Source organism: Dromaius novaehollandiae, chromosome 1 (assembly GCF_036370855.1).
Source record: "Dromaius novaehollandiae isolate bDroNov1 chromosome 1, bDroNov1.hap1, whole genome shotgun sequence".
NCBI classification, from domain to species: Eukaryota; Metazoa; Chordata; class Aves; order Casuariiformes; family Dromaiidae; genus Dromaius; species Dromaius novaehollandiae.
In genome coordinates, this window is record NC_088098.1 from 72,853,420 (window position 1) to 72,875,643 (window position 22,224).

The 22,224-nt window shown below is 38.6% G+C and overlaps 1 protein-coding gene across 7 annotated transcripts in view; it reads right to left on the reverse strand.

The window, feature by feature from the left end:
* The window catches only part of PACSIN2 (protein kinase C and casein kinase substrate in neurons 2), a 69,060-nt gene extending 52,253 nt beyond the window's left edge, over positions 1–16,807 (reverse strand). For 4 of the 7 annotated variants that reach the window (XM_064516554.1, XM_026114010.2, XM_064516545.1 and 1 more), the window contains exons 1-2: positions 15,476–15,673; positions 8,388–8,431 (exon numbers count right to left, since the gene is read on the reverse strand). The gene's annotated coding sequence lies outside the window, so the exon portion shown is untranslated. Of the gene's footprint in view, positions 1–8,387; positions 8,432–12,531; positions 12,611–15,475; positions 15,674–16,752 lie in introns of those variants that run through there. The other 3 variants (XM_064516516.1, XM_064516519.1, XM_064516526.1) reach the window with 3 other exon arrangements.
* Between the last annotated feature and the right edge of the window lie 5,417 nt (positions 16,808–22,224).

A 22,224-nucleotide genomic window follows, 5' to 3' on the forward strand; every position in this document is an offset into this window, starting at 1 on the left:
CATGTGCCTGGAAATGGTATCCAGGATTAGCTGCTCCATCACCTTCCCAGGAATGGAGGCTGACTGGCCTGTAGTTCCCCGGGTCCTCTTCCTAGCTCTTTTTGAAGACTGAAGTGACACTTGCTTTCTTACAGTCCTCAAGCACCTTTCCTGATCATCATGACGCTTCAAAGATAATTGAGAATGGCCTCGCAATGGCATCAGCCAGTTCCCTAAGCCCTCATGTGTACATTCCACCAGGGTCCAGATTTAAGCTATGTAGAATTCACGTAATGATACAGGACTTCCATTAACAGCCTATTTTTCATAAAATAAACTGCAAATACACTAGTAATTAACAGTTTTTAAAATGCTCATTTGGTACATACATACACAACAAAAAAGTCTTTTGTCTTGGGCTTGTTACATCTTGGTATAACTATTTGCTTATTACGTGAATATACTTTTTCTTGTATCATCCACTGCTATGTTCTACCCTCTCCCCCCACTTCCATTATCATCTATTATCTGCACGAGATTATAAACATTCAGTCAGTTATCTGGTCTTATGCTTGATGTTGCTCTGAAAACAGACAATCCTAAATCATGACTTGCAACACAAAATTGCAATGAATGTGAAAAAGTCAGTAATGATCTCTATCCAACTACATTCTGGTAAGAGCTGGAGCTCTAAAAGCAGAATGTTTTTGTCCTGCATTTATATCATTGGCACATAAAGCTTTCCAAAGCTGGGCAGCTATTCTTTCAGAAATGCTTATATGTCTGATATGATTCAATTTAAGTAAAAAGAATACAGCAAACTAATGATGTCAAACCAATCTAAATCTAGATAATACCTGGTTAGAACAGGATATTGCCTTGTAGTTCAGTTTCTAGGAGCGTATTTTTTGTAAAAGGATCAGCTGCAATAGTTGGTAAAACAAACAAACAAAAAAACCTCCTTCTCTTGGAAACAACTTTAAGCTCCTAATTATATCAAAGGCAGTTTGAATTTTACTCTCCAATAGAAAGGTATGTTATTGAAAAATGGCAATATTCAAAAACTAGATTAATCTAGGCAGAAATTCTGACAGTCCAGTCCAACAGATTCAAGAAATACTGCAAAGTGTTTTTCCACACGTTCCTTGAATTTCTGGAGCAAGTTCTTTGTTCTGAGGCTCTGAAGAGTAATGCCTAGTATTGACAGGAGTGATTTAGAATTGTAACATTGGAGATGTTACATGGTAACAGAATAGTCTCAATGGTTATTTTAAACCCTTCTTGATTGCTGGTATGAGAATATATGAACTACTGCATTCATAAAAAAAAGTTTCTGAAGATAGCCTTTTCAGACTGAAATAGTGCAGCGTCAAAGACGGCCATTTTAACATGTTTACTGCTAACTCGCACCTTTGACTAAGTACTAGCAGAATAAACCCCAAAATACTTAATTTCAATAACCGCGCGTGGTTCCAACTGACAGACAAATCAAAATGCATTACCACTGTCCACTTTCTAGTGTCTGGGAAAGGTAAAAGTCAATAGAAGCTAGCACCAAGTAAAAAGGAAGAGAGTCATATTAATATATCACTGACAAAATAATCAGAACATGATCCTATAAAAAGAGCATTTACAAATACAAAATACAAACTTCTGGCTCAAGGTCCAAGATGTTTAAGTATAAACCTGGAATTTTTGCCTGTAAGACAGGGGCACTGAAAGTTTATCTAAATTCTGAAGACCTCTAAACTCATCTTTTCTAATACCCCAGTTAGGGTGATTCAGTATCACATAGTATGCCAAGAACTTTTTATTCAGTTTCAGGATTTGGATGCAAGTTACTATCTGAGTTCATTCAGCTTAACACAGATAACCAGTAATTCTGTATCAGGTTTTAGATTCTAGAAAAAATTAGATGAAATTTGAAAACTTTTAAATACATTTTAAAATACATAAGTCAGCACTTGCTTCAATATTTAATTTTTAGTAAGCTGGCTTTAGACAAAAAAACCTACATTTTTCCTTTTTCATTTTATGTATTTGATATGCCTATGCCAACTCTCCCATCTTTCATCCAAGATGAAGAGTTCTGTCTTAAAACAAAAAAACATTCAAAAAGGAAGCCAGCCAACTGGGAAGCAAGATTTAAAAGTGTCTTCTTAAGCTGACAGAGTTAATTTTCCAGCATCCCTTTCAGCATATATAGCTACATAAAGCAGTTAAATTCTTGCAACTGAGTGACAGTGAAATATGCAAGAGACATGACTTGCATTCCTTTCACTTCTAGGACAGATTCCGTAGCCAGAGTGAGATTTTTCACAGTACTCCCAATTTAAACACGTAAACTGACTCTGATGTAAATGCCTAGGTGCAGTATGCCACTCTGCACATTCCAGTAATTCTCATGAGCTAACTCAACTTCATAACTACAGAAAACAGCTCAAATGTGTTCTAGGAAACAGACCCATGCCTTGAAGACCACGGAAGAGATTCCTGGAAGACTGTAACTATTTTAAGACAAATTCAGATATATATACTCTCATTTTCTATATGAGAGCATAGGATAGTCAGCAGCTAACCCTCAAAAGAGATGAGAAACAGACAGCATTTCCCACTCAGAACTTCTAGACAATTGGCAAATAATGGATACAGCATTAATACTACTCATATCTTGAGGAAGGAGCAGGGGGGAAGTCAACCACAACCTCATTCACATTTCTTTAAAAAGACCATCAGAAGCCTCATTCCAATTGTCTCATACTTGAACGACCACACTCTTAGAAGAGCCATCACAACAATAACAAAGCAATCTAACAATAGCTGTGAGTTTTAAATGGCTTATTTCTCCCCGCTGGCAGAACTAGATACTACCCAAGTCAGTTGCTATTGCATTAAAGTGTTCCATGAAATTTTTGCAAGAGTAGGGTTGTCTTTTTTTTTTTTTTTTGAAAAGAAAGATTACAAATCTGTTCTCAAATTGTTCACTAAAATAAAAATTCAAAGATTTGCATGATTCATTTTTCCTTGATGAATTCAGAACACTTTTGGAGAAGCATGTTTGTAAGAACTTCAGTTCTCTAAAGAACTGATTTTAAGAACAGTTTTTCCTTGGTATTTTTCCTACCTATTAAATTGCATTACAGTGAGTAGTCTATCCAAATAAGATACTTAACCTATCCTCAGAATTTAGCAGTTTCTATGAAACTTTGAAAAATTCACGGCTGAATTAATATCGTTATTCATAATTCAGAGGTTAAATAATGATACTGTACCAGTATCATAGCCTTCAAGATTATCCAAAAGTAGTACTGCATCCACATGTATGAAATCTGAAATGCTGCAAATGCAAAAAAAGTCACACACAATGAAAATGCCTTTACATGTACTTAAAACATCGAAACATATTTGACTGTTTCCATACGACCTTGCCAAAGAATAAGAGCTCTTGGAAATGACAGTAAAGCCTGGTAAAATTAATACCACAAAGCTAGTAATTTTCTTTAACAATGAACTGGTAAACATTACATGCTAAAGTTAACACAACTTGCCTTTCATTACACAAAGGAAAGAGAAGAGTGTTTCTACATCTACTAACTCAGAGGCAAAGATGCTTCCTATCTAGCCTCTTTTGCAAGAAATGGGACAAGGGCAAAAAAAGACAAAAATATTTAAGATCTCCAACTGCAGTTTTAGTACCACCTTTTTAAACTGACTCTAAAGAAACCAAAACAAAAAACACACATATACACACACACACAACCAGCTCACTGGCTCCTCAGAGAAAGTGAGCCTACTTCATATTTTATTACATCACTTGAATCTAGAGTGAAGCAGCTATAGCTTGTCTTACATAACTCTAAAATAAATCTAATGTATGATACTTGTTTTATCTATTCACACATACCAGTTACTGAACTTGTTACTGACTTGGCAATGATTTAAAAAGGCACAGCACAAACAGATTTTACTCGTAACACCTAATACAACTCAAAGTACTTACACAGACTAGAAATCACATAATAGCCTGTGTTGTTCTCTGAGATGAGGATGCTACAACAAGCCAAAACAGAAAAAAAGCTACCTGAACATAGATTTGTCTAGAGGATTTCTTAGCCAAATTCTAACCAATTAAGGTTCACTTACATATCCTTTAAAACTATACAGATCGCCCCTTGATCTTCTCAAATACCACGCATGTTCAGGAACATAAAGTATTTGGTCCTAACTTGTGAGAGGCAGGACTTCCAAGTTATTTACTAAATAGACTTTCACCTCTCCCAGTATGAAGTACAATTAAATGAAAAAAAGTACAAGGGTTCTGTGATACTGCCAAGTCTGCTTTTTTGCAAAGATGTACTCTGCTACCCAATCTCTGCACCTGCTGCAAAGATAAAAAGACTAGGTGAAACAACACTTTGCTGAGAATAACCAAGAAAACAGACTGGGCAATATCAGAAAACAAGAGTAACAGGAGGATCCAACTAACTCCATTCATTGATTTTTGTGGCAGAAAGAACAAATGTGCTAAAAAAAAATTGGTAAAGGAGCAGTTTTTCCAGTTTAGAAAATAAAAATTCATAGAGAACTGGCGTGGTTTTGTGTATACCTAGATTTCTCCTACAAGGAAAAGACTGACATTTCTAAAAACCACTGTAAGTGTTCTTTTCAGAAAAGTGACTGAATTTTGGAAATTAAATTTTGAGTTGGAATTTAAAGCTAGTTCTTCAAAACCTGGTTTAACAATAAAACGTTAAAGGTGAGATTTAATCTCTTGCTAGGAGATTCCAAAAATTATTTAGCATTCACTTTTTCAACACATAAAGCATTTAAGTTACATAAGAATATTTATCAGCACTACACACTACATTTAAGTTACTTGCAACTGAAATTTGAGAAGACAAAGGCTTTTAGCTTCTTTATACTTAGAACTTACAAAAGTTTGAAAAGGATATCAATTCCATCTTCTGGTTTTCACACATTAAAATGTTTTAAACATTCAAGGAAGAAAAAAAACAGTACACATACCTTCAAATTTATGAGTTCCAGGTCATTTCAAACACACTGCTTATTCCGTCATGCATTTAAAATGCATTAAAAAACCCAAGAAATGTAAGTCTAAGTGAATTTTCAATTCCCTTTACTATAAAAAGTTTAAGAGTACAATCTCTAAATAATAGCATTCAATCTTAGTTGTATTTCAGCAGCTCACGCAGCACAACTTCAGCTGTAATCATGAGTAACACTGTTGTATTTATACAGACTCCTCCTTTTCCACATTTTATTACAACCTGACTGGTCTTTGGCATACATGGGATTACTAAAAAATAAAATCCCAACATGCACAAAAAAACCCACAATGAGCACACTTAAACAAAGCTTGTTTACATCCTGCATTCAATTTAGAGCTTAATTTTACAGAAATTATTCACTGCACCACTTATCTCAGTCCTAGGCTGATCACCTTCATGGTCACTTTATTATAGTATAAAATTTGTGCTGCTGACAAAGAGAGATCTGTCCTTCTCCCATATCCCCAGTCACTCATTCTGACCCACCAATTCTATTCATGAAACCAGGTGCTAAGCTTAAGCTTTATCCAGCTGCAAATTAAATATCCCTTCCCCCCTCCTCCCCCAAAAAGAAAATATTTCTTGTTGGACCAGGGAACCATCTCAGGTCACAGCACTGTCTCATTAATTATGCCAACACAGAACAGGCAGCAAGAACAAACAGCTGAGGATCAGGGAAAGAACCTGATTTCCCCTTAGGTAGCAGCACAGACTTTTACTCATTTTGAATTGCTTTATCACAGTGAGTAGAAGTGGCAACAAATTTCTGAGCTAGTTACAAGAGGTTATGTTACCACAAGAGGAATAAGCAAGTACACATTTAACAAAAATCAAACTCTTGCTAAAGTCCAAGATCCTGAAAGAGGCAAAAACAATTTTTTCTTTGCTTATGCATAAGCAGTAGGCACACAAGTAATCAAGAATAATTAAATTTGTGCATTTGGGGACATACATCAAGACCAGTTAATATCACTGAAATGTGGTTGTATGGGTCACATGACTAAAGAGTTAGTAAGTGGTTATAACCTAGCTAGAGGATTAAGTGGTCAAGAAAGTAGTTGTGACACTTCTGTAAAAATACTCGTTACTTGTTTAAATTAACAGCTTTAAAGTAAATATTCTGTGAAACGTCAGTGTTCCAATAGCTCATGCACTGGATACGTACTAACTGGCATCTACTGCAGACCACTAAAGCACACTGACAAACACAGAACAATCGGCTCCTTCAGCAGCAAGCTGTAATGCAGAGAATGCTGCATTATTGTGGGGCGCCTTGGTCCCAGTCACATGTGTCGAGTGTTTCATTTTGCCAGTTTTGAAACTTGCACAGAATTTTACAAACATTATAGATGACAATGTCCTAACTAAAAGGACACACTGCATCCAATACAAAGGAATTTCATGTCTACTCCATCTCAGAAAGGAATGGATAATAGAAGTAAAAGAGCAACTACTTGTAGGCAAGGCATGAGCTGACTCAGCCTCTCTCTAGCTTCAAGTGAAACAAACTGGCAATCTGAAAGTAACATTAACTGGAAATCACACCAGATTTTAATAGCTGCCCCAAAGCCACAATTAGAAGAAAAAATCGAGTAACTGCAGATATAGTTATATGTGAACTGGAAAAGAGGGGAAGTTCATGATAATGAATGTAACAGAAGCTAGGAATGACAAATTGATGAAAGGAAGCAGAAAGTCCACAGAAGTTCTAATGGTAGAGCTGAACAGATTTAAAGCTCCTTTATTATCCTTGTTATAACAACCTTAACAACAATACATCAACAATTTAATGTAGTAACAGAAGATCCATGAGCAATAACATTTTTAAGAGCTCCAAAATTTGGTCATATCAGAGTGAAACATTTCTCCCCTCAAACCAGAAATCGAAAAGACTTAGGAGTCTGAACAATCACAGCATGATCAAACTACACTCCTGTTGACTAATTTTAAAATATCACTTGGGAGGCTCTGTATACCATCAACATTAAGTTTTAGGAGTTCTGAACCTTCAGAACCTTAAAAACATTCTGAAATAATGCAGAAGTTCCAGAAGACTAGAGGGGAAAAAAATTATGTCATATCAGTATTTTAAAAGGGATGGAATTACACCATTTACTAAAAATAAATAAATCAACTAAAATTTTCAACTAAAATGGCACAAATAATATAAGAAACCACTTAACAAGGATAACAAGCTAATAATAACAAAAGCAGTTATATAAGTAAAGAGAAAAATCAATACAAACAATTTTTTAATGGCATCCTGTTTTCATAAGGTCACCATTTTTAATGATAATGACAACACTGATGAAATGTTTCAGCATGGCATTCAACTTGCTATCACAAAATGTTTAGATTAAAAGACAGAATGATACAAGCTCAGTCTGACATTACATTATTTTAAACTCTCAAAATACAGAATCAAGAAATATTATGAAACAGGTATGTGTCTAGTGAGATGCTGCTGAGCTACTTAACATTATCTTTGGTAACCTTGAAAAAGGCCAAGACTCATGACTATCTGCTGCACAAGTAATTTAAGAAAAAGGCTGAGGAAGTAGTAAATAACAGAGAATCATTGCAAATCCTGTTTGGATTGCCTGTTGAAATGAGCACAAGCTAACAACATTCATTTGGAATTCACACTGGGCTGCACCAAGACAAAGTTTAACTTTTCTGTCTCATAAAGATGACCTATTTTAAGCAGCAAGTTGGAAGAAGAATTCTTCAGCTGAGAGGAATACTCAGCTGAACATGCTCATGCAGTTCTAGGGTATATACAAGGTGCTTTGGGGTAGGCAGCTAGAAGGCTATATTATCTGTATCATACAATCAGAGACAGTATCCTGTTTCAGACAGCAGGACTAGTCAGTTATTTGGACAATTAACAGGGTTTAGGTGGACTCCAAATTCATTCTACTTCCTAAAAGTGGAGTTTGTTTTGTAGCTATTTCTCAAATTCTAACAGGCATTAATTCACGGAAGTCCCGTGGCTTGTCTTTTTCAGCTCAGACCAGATGATTACAAATGGTTCCTTCCTGGATTACAATCTATCAATAATTCTTTTGTATTTGTGTTGTGTACTGTTACTAACTGAATGATGAAACTATTGCTTTAAAAATTTTAAGAGCAGTAACAGTTAAAAACTGTTCATGTGAAATGTTATCTCTTCGGATTTCTACAGAATGTCAGTGTGTGCTCCACAGATAAAAAGTGCCTAATAGTTAAAGCTCTCCCTGAGACATGCTCCTGAGGATATATCCTGAAGTACAAGAGAAAATGACAAGAAGGAAACACAGCAAAATAGGGAATTCATTCCAAATTTGCAAACACATTTACCTGTCCTGCAGATCACATAAGAGCAGTACCTCTCCTTACAGCACCTTTAAAAAAAAAAAAAAAATCCACGTCATATCTTTAACATCTATTACACCAAAAGGGATAACTTCATTTAACTATAGCCAGCTTAGCTAGTATCAGCTACAACTAGCATAACTTAAAACTGAATTGAATTTTTGTTGTTTTTGAGAGACTAACCTGCACTTTTTCTTGGATGACCACCTTTGCAGTTAACCTACAATGCAAGATTTTCCTTTTATTGATATAGATGCTACTCTCCCACTGAGATGCACTCAAAAATAACTCTGTACTTCAAGATTTGAGGTATTTTGCTCCCACATTCTGGAAATATCCTACTTCTGACTCCAGCTGCACGCTTATTAGAAAGTAAATATTAGTCACAGACTACTGAAACATAATTCTGCTGGGATATAGCAGTATTTCTGGAGTGTCTCATAGAGACTAGACCTGCAAAAGATATCCATATATTTTTTTCCTTGAGCTCAAAATTAACTCTGAAAATTGTTAGCCACGTTTTTTAATTGAAGATAGTAAGAACAGGCATAGTTTGAAATAGAGAACATCAACTTTCACAGGAAAGCGCTATGTTAGAAAGCTCTTAGAGCTGCCATCAAATTCATTCTTAGGCCATCAGTGATCCAGTAACAGTACAGAACAGACTTCATTGTCTGTCCATTTAGGACTCAGTTTGCTAGGACAGTATGACAGTTTCCCTTGGAAAGTGGTACTTATGAATCACAGGTTATTAGCTCATCACACTTTATCCATATAGGTTGGTTGTTCCTACTTCCAATTAAACTAGCTTTTAAAAAGACAAAAACTCAGCTCTAGGCAAAAACAGCCCTGAAAGTTCACTAGAGCAAAAGACCAGCTAGTGGAAAGCAGCCTGGGAAACTAGAAACAAACAAACAAAAATGAACTACACACACACACAAATAAATTACACCATGGAAAAAAGAAGCAGGTTATACACACTTGAAAAAACAGGATGGCAGTAAAATACACTCAGTTTAGTGTAAACTAATGAAAACACTAGTGGCCTACCATAACAGTGGACCAATACAGAAAACCAAAGATATGGTAATATTCCCACCTGCCGGCATAGGAGTTCCTAAGAAATTTAAGTGCTCAAAAGAGAAACAGCTAACTGCTTGATTTCTTTATTTCTCACTCTATTTGCATCTGTATAAGAATGACAGCAATCTTAATATGAATTTTATGAATCTCCTTATACACAAAGGTTAAAGAAAACATTTAAGGGAAATGGTAATCCAGTTTCAGCTCTCACAGATAAAACAGAGTGCACATATTTCAAAATGGAACGGACAACACAGCAAGAACTTAGGAAGCCCATTCAATTACATTCACCCTAAAGCTTATCTAAGCTGTTTGTGTTCAAGCTAAGTGTGACTGCACATTGACCAGTTTGGATTACTTCAGGTAAACAACTAAGCAAAGTTTTGAAGCTTTTGTCTGTAATTGTTAAGGGGATGCAGAGAGAACCTTAAGACTTTGGAAAAAGTTGCTTTAAAAAACATTCAAGGACTGAGAAAACCAGCAAGCCTGCAAGTTTGATACTGTATAATCATGTGGCCCTATTAAAAATGAAGAGTTGCTTTAACATACCTATACCTGTTTGTTGTAGATTTATTATTTCTCTTAACAGAAAAGAAGTGTTATTCCATTCAGCAGTGATTCAGATATTTGTCAATTTGCAAAGAAAACATCTATTAAGGAAGAGGACCAGAAGCATAAGTCAAACCAAGAGGATGTCTGCTTGTCCTATGACTCAAGCCAGATGATTTATTGAAATCTGTACTTCACATTTCCCCCTTTAAAATTAAGGTGTCAAGGATATCTACTCCCCCCTCTATTTTATTTATAAACTCAGAAAAAGAGAGCATAAGCTTAAAAGAGTAATAAATTATGGCTAGGCATTTGCTATGGAGAACATATAAAATTCTTACTTTAATATTCACCTACCATTTCTATGCTAATTAAGCTCTGTGCAAACTGAAAGTTGTTTTTGGAACACAGCAGCTCTGGCTACGTTCAGAAAGCAGAGGATGAGATGCTAGTTAAAGAACCCTGTTAGACCTTTTAAGAGCCCAGTCCACACATATCTTCAGTTGTTACAGTCACCAAATGGCAACACATCAGCCTGGTATATGGGAAAGATGCATTTATCATCATACCAAAAAAAAAAAAAAAAAAAAAAAAAAAAAAAAAAAAAACACAGATTCATAAGTACTACCTGTACTACTCATGTACAAAGACATACTAATATGAGATACAAAGAATATCACATCTCTACAAAAAGACACTTCACGGTGAAGATCACATTCATCTGGTTTTTATATTAGTAAACAACCCACTACTTTATAACCAAAAACCAAGAGTTTGCAAGTACATAAATCACAATGGCTATGATAAGAAAGATATTTAAGACAAACGTGAACTCCTTTGAGTTCACAGCATCACTTAAAAACCGGAAATGTGGCACCCTACTCTCAGGGTATCTATTTTTATTCTGCATTAGTAAGTTTGCGTCGAAAGACCATATAAAAGAAAAAAATAGCTTTTTTTAGTTTCAGCAAATCTTTGTTGAAGCAAATGTTTAATAATGATTTGATATACTGTTCTCATCCTCTCCATTTTTGAGATTATACTGTAATGCAGCTTATTATTCAGTGGTCCATAGTATATGATGAAAGACAAAGAATCTCATTTAAGGTTTTTGGACTGTAGATGCTTTAGAATTCTTAGTTTAGAACAGAGTCCTACATATGCAAAAAGAGGTTAATAACAGACATTGGCCCCAAGCCAAACACTGTGAACACTGCAAGATACAGGTTACCAACACTGTCAAAATATTTACAACATGTTGTGTAAGCCAAGACAGTTTTTAAATATTTGCATATTGTAAAAAGCTGAACCAAACCACACCACTCAAAGTCTTAAAGACATTTTCTTTTAGCTTCAGAGCTCATTACTGTGCAGTGTTACTCACAATATCCGTGCTAACTCTATTTCTATTTACTAATTAGGGCTGGGTACCTTCTCAAATATTGACACATCCTGTCCACTAAGACTCACAGGACTTGGCCACTGCACACCAGCACACAGTGGCTGAAGCAGAATCACTCACACTCCAAAGAGCGCACATCAAGACAGATTATATATACATCAGCACCAAAGAAGTGTTGACTGTTCTCTTGCCCCAAGCAAGCAAGGTACCTTGAATGACAGCAGATGAAGGAATGACTTTCAAATCTTGAGACAAATTTGATCACGACTGTAGTCTGGGAGCTAACCTTTTCCCCTCTCAGGGGTACAACAGCTTTTTTTAAATCATCAACTTCAGATTGGTCTTCCCACACCCAGTGAGCCAACTAGCCAGGCAGCATTCATATTAAATACACCATTCCATCTAACCACAGACTCACAATATCTAGCTCTGTTTGTCTCAGTACAGTTACATCACTGTTATTTCCTGCTTTCTTCCTTTTCATGTTCCAAGATATAACTCGGTTTTGTTGAAAGAAACAATCTAATAAACTTAACAAAGTGGGATTAAGACAGAATTCAAATTAACCTCTATGCCACAAAAAAAAAAAAAAGGTTTTGTCCACCTCAGAGACTAGTCTTCAATTCAAGCGTTAGACATAGACATCATTCAAAGTTTCAAGTAATCAGTAATTAATTAATCAATCTTAGAATTTCTACGAAATTTCTAAGAAAAAGCAGACATCCCAAGAACCAACAACACATCTAAAATGGTACTGACAATATACTAGTTTATAGGTATGTTTAAACACATACATGAAAAAAACAAAAAGAAGGAAATGCAAATCTGCATCTTCTATTCTTCTGGCTCACGCTAGGAGGATAAAATGCAACTTTTTAAGGACTTGCAACTGCTACATTTAGAAAAGTGCATACCACAATCTCAGGAGCAGAAAGCTACCTTTTCAGCTAATTTATATTATTCCTACAGACTCATACAAGCACACCTTACTTCTTGAGTAGCAGTGCCACTAAGTGCTTTTAGCCCTTGCCATTGCTGTAAGAGACTGAATGCGAGACTTCTGGGTTTACAGACTACCATTTAAGTCACACTGACCTTTAGATTTATGTTAACCACAACCAGGGAAGCACAGAATTGCTGTAAGGGCATCTTCAAGACAGTAGCTCACTCAGCTCTAGAAAAAGAAAGGCCACCCATAAGCTACTTCTTCTAAATACAGGTCAACTGATTACACAGCAGAATGCTTCCACAAAAAAGCAAAGCTTCTCTTTTTGTCATGACATTCAGATATGTATTTCTGCAAGACATCTCCTACGGTATCCAAGAATCATTTTGCAGACATTGTTTTCTTTCATAAACTACTGTGTATACCCAGACCACGAGAATACAGCTTCTCACATCTAATGCTAAATCCTCCAAACATGTCACTCGGTAAAAATAACAGACCAACATTTAAGTACCCCTCATATAAAAAAGAAAGCAGACATCTACCAGTTAGAAAAATATCATCTAGGCATTTTCTGAAACTATTACTTACAAACATTCATAGATCAAAATTTTGCCTAGAATATCATTGCACAGTCAGAAAGTCGTATTACTATTATAGTATTTCAAGAACTAAAAGAATTTTTAAAAATGTAGAAAAACAAATATACACTACAAAGTAAAATGAAGTTTTTGTTACAGAGGTTTCTGTATTCCACAAATTAGCTGTATTGTTAAAAAGCACCACTAAGATGCGTACAGCCAACATCAAGCCCAGTAATCATGAATGCCATCTAATTTGTCAGCTCAATATTAACTACTGCTATATGCCCTCTGCAAAACAAAAGAAAGAAATTAGCAAAAGAGTCTAGACAAAACTGTTTTGTCTATCAACCATTAATAAGCCATTTCATCATTAACTACATTTATGCTATACATCTTATTTTAAACCATGTAGCTACACAAGCTTGGAAGCACTGGTACACTGCATAGCCATGCTAGGTTAATAATACAGAGGACAAGGTAACACTTGCACACCTCTCCTGCTTTCCATTCCTGAGCTGTGGTGTTGAATGATCAGAGATCTCCAAAATGATGCTGCATTGTGCTAATTAGACATGCCCTGTGTGCTAATACACGTTACCATTTAAGCCGATTCAGTCATAACTGGTAGAATATAACCCTATTATCTTTTAAGGCAAATTGCAAGTTTGACAATAAATAATTTCAGACACATACAAGTATGAAACAGCAAGCACGTTATCCCTCAATGCTAATAACCTTAGTATTCATAAACATAATTAAGAAGTTTTGCCTAAAACACACTCAGCAAACTGCCTTAATTTTACCTCTCATCTTTAAGCAGAAATACAAGACCTTCTGCCCTCCCCCAAGAAGGCAATGAAGCCGTGTTTCTACACTGGTCTTAGAGCAGTCGTAAGAGAATGACCTTCTTTTTGTTGCACTGAAGCCAGAATCTACACTATGTGTATTGGAATCACACTCTGCCAATGTTTTCACCTTTTCAAAGTTGTGAGCTCAATAGCCCTATCTTCAAAGAAAGGCTGAACAAACTCTGAAATTAAATTCAAATTAGCAGAAGGGAAAGGGTCCTCCCACAGCGAGAGAAAACTGTCACACTGGCAATCTTTCAAGTAGTCTGTTGTGAGGTCACAGGGTGCAACAGAGGAAGACAGAAGCGTCTAACACATCCTGAGGTTCATTTTTCACCACAGTTTGGGTTGTGAACAGATGATCAAACTTACTAAAATAATTACAGGGGATGCAAGCACATGTGTACTTGTTTTAAATTATCCTAGCTAATTCATAGTTTTAGTCAGAAAAATTGGCCACCAACTGAACATTTAAAATTGTAAGATTAACACTTAGTCTTCAAACACACAGTTTAAAGAGAACAGTGAAGGCCGCTAGCAGCTTCTGGTCTCCCTCAAAGCAAAGGGATGAAGCCTCAAAAGACTGAGCCTATCAGCTCCTGAGTCATTTTAACCAGAAAGAGCCAAGCGGGGAAAGACGGATACAGCAAGCCACACATACACTGTAGATACCCAGTCTTTCTCTAACCAGGTAGCCTCGATCCACATAAAGACACTTCTATTTCCCACACAGATGTTTCACTTTGTGAGAAGGGGTGATTCTTTCCACCAGGCAAAAAAAAAAAAAAAAAAGAAAGAAAAAAAGAAAAAGAGGGAAATCCAAGCGAGGAGGAGATGGCAAGACCAAGCAGCCTGGCCTATCTGAGTCACTGCTGGTACTGAGGAGACGGGTAAGCCGTTTAAAACCTCACTTTCCCTCGCAGAAACACCCCTCGCCCGAAGTCAGCATCGTTACCTGCCATTATGCAGGCCCAGGGGATTTGAAAGGCAGGAGAAAAACCCACTCACTCAATTTTAGGTCTTTCTCCTCGCTCTCTTTTCCTCCCCTCCACAAAATAAAAAAATAAAAACAAATAAAAAAGTTGTCACCACCACCAAGTGGGTCACCAAACTTCCCCAAGCAGCGAGCTCTTCCCTCCTACAGGAACTGAGCCTCCCCAGCCGGTGTCGTCATCCCCCGCAAGCCCCAGCCCTGCCCTGCCCCGCCAGGCGCCGCGCAAGGAGAGCTTCACCTTCCCCACCGCCCGCCAGCGGGGAAGCCCCGGCACGGCCGCGGGGCGCGCGGACCCGGCTCCCCCCCACACCGCAGCCCCCCGCGAGCGCGCGCGGCCCCCTCATGCGCGCCTCCCCCCCCCTCGCGTCACTGCCGCGCGCCTCGGCGCTGTCACTCGCGTCTGTTCCCCGCCCCCCCGCCCCGCGCCTCACCGCCCCGCGCCTCACCGCAGGGGCAACGAGCCCCCCGCGGCACCCGCCCCCACCACGAGACAGCGGCAGCGCCGGGCGCCGCCAGCCCAGGGTCGACGGCACAACCAGCCGCCTCCCCCCGCCGGTGGGGACCCCCCCCGGCCGCCCGCCCGCCACTCAACGGCCCTTTCCCCGCGCCGACGGGGTCTGAACCCCGCCTCTCCCTCAGGCTCGACCCGAGACGGCGCCGCCCTCACCTGCAGCGCCGGGAGCTGCCCGTCTGCGGTGCCCGCCGGCGGCGGGGCAGGGAGGGAGGGAGGGAGGGGGCGCGCGCGAGGCGGCGAGGAGGGAAGCGGGAGAAATCCCTGCGCTGCACCAGGCTCCGGCCGCTCCGACTGCCACCCCCCGCTCCCGCTTGCAACCGCCCGACTGCCGCCCCCGCCGATTGGCGGACGCCCAGCCGCCTCCGGATTGGGCGAGGGCCACGGGCGGGCTCCCGCCCCGCCGCGGCCCATTGGCTCGCCGCGCCTGCCAGTTAACGTCGCTTCTTATGGCTGGAAGGGGCGGCGGAGGCGAAGGTTGCTGGCAGGCAGTGGGGGCGAGGGGGGTCAGCGCGTGGGACGCGCGCTTGCCAACGGCCGCCGGTGGCCGTTAGCGCCGCGCGATTCCCCCCCAGCCCCGTGCCGCCTTCGGGCACCAAACTCAGCCCCACGCGCACCCGCGCTGTTCCTGTGGGCCAGTCCTGGGCTCGGGGGGGCCGGTGCCACAAGTCGGCACCGCTGCCTCCCTCAGCAGCTGGCGTTTGCTGCTTCTAAGCCTGTATATACACATACATATTCATATATATGTACACACACACATATATATATTCGAAACCTGCTGGCAGAGCAACGCTGCAGAACTTCTCAGGCCGCATAGTAAATACAGACGTCTTACGTACCACTTCGATTATCCCCCGCAAGGAACCGTAAATCAGCAAAAAAGATTAGTTTCCTCAACTGGAATTTGCCTAAGCCGATACGAGCGGTGACCGCGAATTTCTAGCGAGCGAAAGAGATGAAGTCTCTAATTTCCTTTCTGATTTCCAGGCTGTCTCGCTGAGGAACGCAGTGCCCTCTAACACCACGATGCGGTAATGATAGTGCTGCATTGATTACATGTCTCCTGCCTGTCAGCGGGAGCCCAGGCTTCATTCAGAGAAGCCGCACAGGGCTTATTAATGCACTTGTCTGTCGGCTGCGTTTGAGACGGAGGCTGTTCAAGGACAGAGCCACCTTTAAAATCACATTGCTGATTTGGCTAAACCTCCGTAAGCGGAGACACACAATACTTGAATGATAACACAGGTAGAGCTATTATTCCAGCCCCTGCCTATCTTTCAGACGTATTTGTTTTAGACCGAGGAGCATTTCTTTCCAGTCAAGTCCCCCCAACAGCGATCACGGTATCCTTATTTTGCCCCTTCAGCCTTTACCTCCTTCTTCTCCTCCACGAATTTCAAACTCCCCTGGCCTCTGCCCCCCTCTTCGCCCACCTGCCTACCGGCTGGTTTGAGGATCACCATGCGGGGCTGCAACACAGCCCTGGCCGTTCTTTGCTCTTGGGCATGTTTCTTATGCAAGTCAGCATATAACCAGCGTAGACACCAAGCCGTCCCGCACTCTTTCACTAAGCCTGTGACTCATTAACTTTAAGGAGTTTTAAGTTCACTAGGAGAGACATTTAGGTTAGCCCAGTAGGACTGCGAGACGGTATCATGGGGGTGAATTTTACCTTCTGGAGAAATGTCCTTAACTTGACCTGAATTATTTCCAGTCAATATTACTGTGAAATTTGGTCAGATCACTAAGTTTTTAAAGCTTTAACATGATTTCCCACCCTCCCCTTTTTCCCCTTCTCTTAAAAATACCGCATTGAACATTAAAATTTCGCATTTAACAGGGGGAATCTTGACATTTCTTCTCTCATTTCTGATCACAAATGCATTTTATTTTTCTATGCAGTTTCCCTCATTAAATATGAGAGCCAGGTTTGCATAAACCAGCTCTCTTTACAGAAGATTACAAATGATATATGTAATCATAAGTACAGTTCTTTCTGTATAGACATGAATCGAGCTTCCGTTTCACCTAGAGCATTGTCAAAGCTAGAAATCCTCCTTGCCAAAACACTTAGGCTGTCTTCAACCTCAGCTTCAAAACACTCATTCATCTACCTTGTATGGTCAAATAACGCTCAAGCTTGCCCAAAGATTTCCATGTAAATCATAGCTCCGAGTTCCTAGTGTGATGAAAGAGACTTCCATGCTGTTAGAGGACAGAGGTGAACCTGGTGCTGGTGGTGAACTGACAAAAAAAAACCCAAACTTATTCTGCACAGGATTGATTGAATAGTGCCTTGTGCCCCAAAATCACTTTGTTGTGAAACTATCAGACTGTCTTTTAAAAGTGAGGAAAACAATTTTGTGTTCTTCCTTCTAATCAACTATTCCCATGCATGGACTTTGCCAGGGCTCTGTACTACTTACACCTACCCCCCCCCCCCCCCCCCAATCTAGGTACAGCAAATTTAGCCCTGGTGTCACAGTGCCAAGGCAATGAATGGTTGCAGTTTGGGGAGTGCTCTTCACCTGGGATTCACGCTGGTTCTGTATTCCAAGGGAATGGAGGCTGAGCAGAAACTATCAACTTATACAACAATATTGTATGAACAACTGGAATAGGATTTTAACACAACTGGGGAAATAACAACTGTGTTATCCAACCTTTCACTTAAACATCCTTATAGATTCTGTAAAACTAAAACTGAAAATACAAAAAAGCAAAAGCAGGACTATTAACTGGGAAAAAGTCACCAAAAGACAATTTACATGAAGATTTTAATTTAATATTTGAAGGCTTCTTGAGGCACCACTTTAGGGAATACTATTTTTAAGCAGGTGAATGTTCTCTTCTGCAAACATTCTGCAAAATGTTTCCTATGTTTTTTACTTTTATAATGAAAAATGGCTCAGCTGTCTTTAGAGACAAAGAAGACAAAAACAACAATCAGAATAAAAAACACAATTTTAATTGTCAAGTTTTCATCCCTTTTTCATGTGTATCATTTGAAACAATTAAGAAATGGCATTATTAAAGTTGTCTACGTTTTGGATCAACACTATTGATCTTCCTGTGAGTTATCTCTATACCTGGAAGCAAAATTTGTCTGCATTGGGGTTGATGTACATACTGTTGCTTAATTTGGCTTCATCAGAATTACTTACAGTAATGAAGTTAAATGCAACTATAAATATATGAAGACTTGAGGCCACATGCACTATATACATACATATATACACTTTAAAAATTGCTTGCAGAAATATACTTCAGTGGTTAATAAAGTACTATTTTTTAAATTTATAAAATGTAAATTCTCCTTATGCATATTCAAACACTAAGTTTATATATAATTAGTGGTCTAATTATATCTACCACTAGTCATGCATTCTCTCAGCATGATGGCACTATTATAATGCCATGAATAATTTACATATATAGTGAATCATACTTCAACATGATATTAATCATCTCGAATTTAGCAATTTGAGATTTTTTTCTAAATGTTAAAATTCAGTTGTTCTCTGAACATTTTCAGTTATATTCAAAATGTGACATCCTAGGAAAGATTACTTCAACCTTTTTTCTTAGGAGAAAGGCTAACAGTTTATGCAGCCTGCCTGGTGGACATTTAATTTAGACTGTTAGAGACAGGACAGGAAGTTTCTTTAAAAAAAAATCTCTCTCATTTTAGATAAGTATCCCACGGTTATTTATATTTTTAACACAATCTATTTTTAAATATGTTTCTTGTGTCTTCTGCTGTCCTCAGAAATTGCACATGTCCTTTTAAGTACCAATATTTTCTCTGTAGAGAAATTCTGCCTCTTGGCTTCACTTATTGCAAGTTCCTCTGGTATTTATTGACTCTCGTTGCAATAACATTTTAGCATTCTTTTCAGAATCTTTACATCTAGCTAAGAAAGCCTATATGAGACATATTTTTTTACAGTTTTAAACCTAAATTTAAACCCTGATAGATTTTTAAATTGTGAATGTAATTCGTTTAGTGATTACATGAGCCAACAACTAACATGAAATTTCAGGATATTATATTTAACTCCACTTGAATCACTTAATTTTACCAGTTAACTGACCAACTGTCATTGGGAAAGAACTTTTCTTACGTAAGTCCTACATATTTGTCTGAAAGTCTTTGTCATAGTGTCATATTTGTCTGAAGTCATACATATTTGTGTGAAATATTCTTTATCATCTTTTCACATTAATGTTTTCAGTTAGTGTTTCATACTGTCCTACTTCTATTTTACAACATATCTCTATGATTATTTCAGATGTGAAAGATATGCTTTTAATAGGTACAAAATTTGAGAATAATTAAGGCATCGAAGGCTTGCTGTTAATGGTGAAGATACACCTATGTCATCACAGCGATTGGAAAGGCCCTAGCTATGGATTGCTTCAAGTGTGAAGAGTTTCTTTAAGCTTGCCTAAGCTTTGATTGCAATGTAAAAAAAAAAAAAGATGAAAAAGAAATCCTGTCTCGCACATAAACAACTTCCTCCTATTGAACAGAAACAATCAATCTTTCCACTATATTCATCTATGTTCCTATTTCCTTTTAATAATCAAAGTTTTAACAAAATTATGGCTAAGGTCAGCTTTTCTCACCTATACACTTTTGCTTTCTGCAAAGAGTAGAAAGTTTGCAAAAAGTGGATTTTTTTTTTTTTTTTTTTTTTTTTTTTTAAGAAAGAAAACCCTACAGGTTTGCAGCACAGCTAGCTCTGGACACCAGTTTTATATTTTGAAACTGAAGCACCAGATGGCATGGAGTTCTTCACACTGAACCGATGGCTTGAGTGAGCTATTTTAATAAACTAGGCACAAAATGTAAGTTGCATCCTGGTTGTACTTCCACCTATGTAAACTGAACAGTAACTACTTCAGGAACAGAACTAGTATACGGTGACAGAGTAAAGCCCTTCCTTGACTATAGATAAACGAGCCGTTCCTGGCGCATTCTGCTGAAGCACAGTGCTGTACATCTTCTGTGAAATGCCTATTGTTTTGCTAAGTCTATAGCAGGAAGTGAATCAGGAGACAGGGGGACATTTTAGGCAGAAGTTCTATTGTAAAGCCAACAACAAAAAAGGAGCTTTAGGGATAATACTGTTTCCTTTATTCTTATTAAGTTCCTACAGCCTTATAAAGAAGCTACGCTGTGGGAATCTTATTAATTCCATGTCAGATAACTAATAGAGAGAAAGGTTAGTGCCCAGGAAGCAAGCCTGAGTATTCAACTCTAGCAATAAGCTCTTTCTGCCTCAATGTCGTTTTAACAATTATCATGGCTTTTTAGTGCTTGTCTATTTAATTCTTTGTACAATGCTGTCGTTATGCCAGTGATCACTTGAGCATATGAAGAGCAGCATTTTAGGTCTGAGAAACGTATTTATGTTCGATCTGTCTGGCAAGTTATTACACTACATGAAGTCAGAACTTTTGAGGACTGTTATTTCTCATTTATTTTGCTTCGCCAAAACGCAAAACAGTTTCTTTACCCTACAGCCAGATACACTTGGCGCTCGATTGGCCTAGGTCCAAGGTTAGTTACTCAGAACTAAGAGCTTGTCTGCGTGGAGTCACTCAAATTTAAGCCCATTTAAGCCCTCTCAATCAGAGGTAAAACAGCCTTTAATCTTCTGAAGAATCAGGCTTCAGCAAAAAAAGACCACCTAACCTTTGAATGAGAGGGTCTGCACAAGGTGTAACATCTTTTATTATGCACATTAACATCACGCCCTTAGTTAATTCCCCTTAACACTTACAGCTGACACATGCCCTAACTGGCTTACACATCTCACTAATCACCTTAGTTCCAACTGATAGCAGACTAAGCCCGGGCTTTTATCAGTTTATAAAACCATTTCATACCATTAGCTCTGTCTTACTACAGCAGTGGATTTAGTTAGGGAGCGCAAGAGTGATGTTATTCCTGAGTATGCAATAAAGTTTTCCTTTCCAGTTCCTCCTCCTCCTCTCCAGATCTTCACCTTTACCTTTCACAACATGTACAAACAACCATATGACAGCACAGTATTCGCACACCGCCCTCCTCCCTTCCTCCTACCCAGCCTCCCCCAGAACTGTTAGCTATGAGTACTTTTGTTTCCTTCTTATCCCCCTGGTTCTGAGCTTTCAGACAAGCTGTTTCATGCACAGAACAGACTCATTTCAGTTACCACAGACTGTGACCCTGCTCTCATTCAAATTTCTTCAAAGAAGCATTGTATTTTCAGTAGGTCTTACACAGAAAAATAGACATTAGGTAACAATGGAGGTTCCTGATTTTGATTTTCTTAAGAAAATTTTATTTATCCATAGGAGACCTCATGCTCTTCACAGAAGAGAAAGGCATTCTACTTGCTTTCAGTTTGCTTTTTGTTACTGATAATCAGCAAGGCAATCTTAATCATCCAGAGTGTCATGTTATTTCAGTTTTGTTCCATAAAGCCTCCATTGCCTATCTTGTTTTTTCACATATTAGAAGTGAAAATATAGTTAGGCCTTCAAACTTCAACTTCTGCAAAAAGCCTGTTAGAAAAGGCAGCGAGGAGAAAGCAGTCTGATACATCCAATCACTAGCCCATTGTTTTCAGAAAGAAAGGGGAGGGAGAACAGGAAGAGAGGGGTCACTGGGTCTGCAGCCTATTTTGACTATTTCTTGTTCTTTAAAGAGCATTGCGTTGTTGAATTCATGCTCAGGCCAGCAGGAGAAATTACTAACGATATGTTGGTTAGAGATATTGCTGTAAAATGCTACGTTAACATTTAAAATCTAAGTTCTACTTTTGAGATTAAGAGTACTTAGTCAAAATTTCCTATCAGAGTTGTTTTTTTTTTTATTACTAGTAACTTTATGTTTAGATATTGAGGTAGTTATG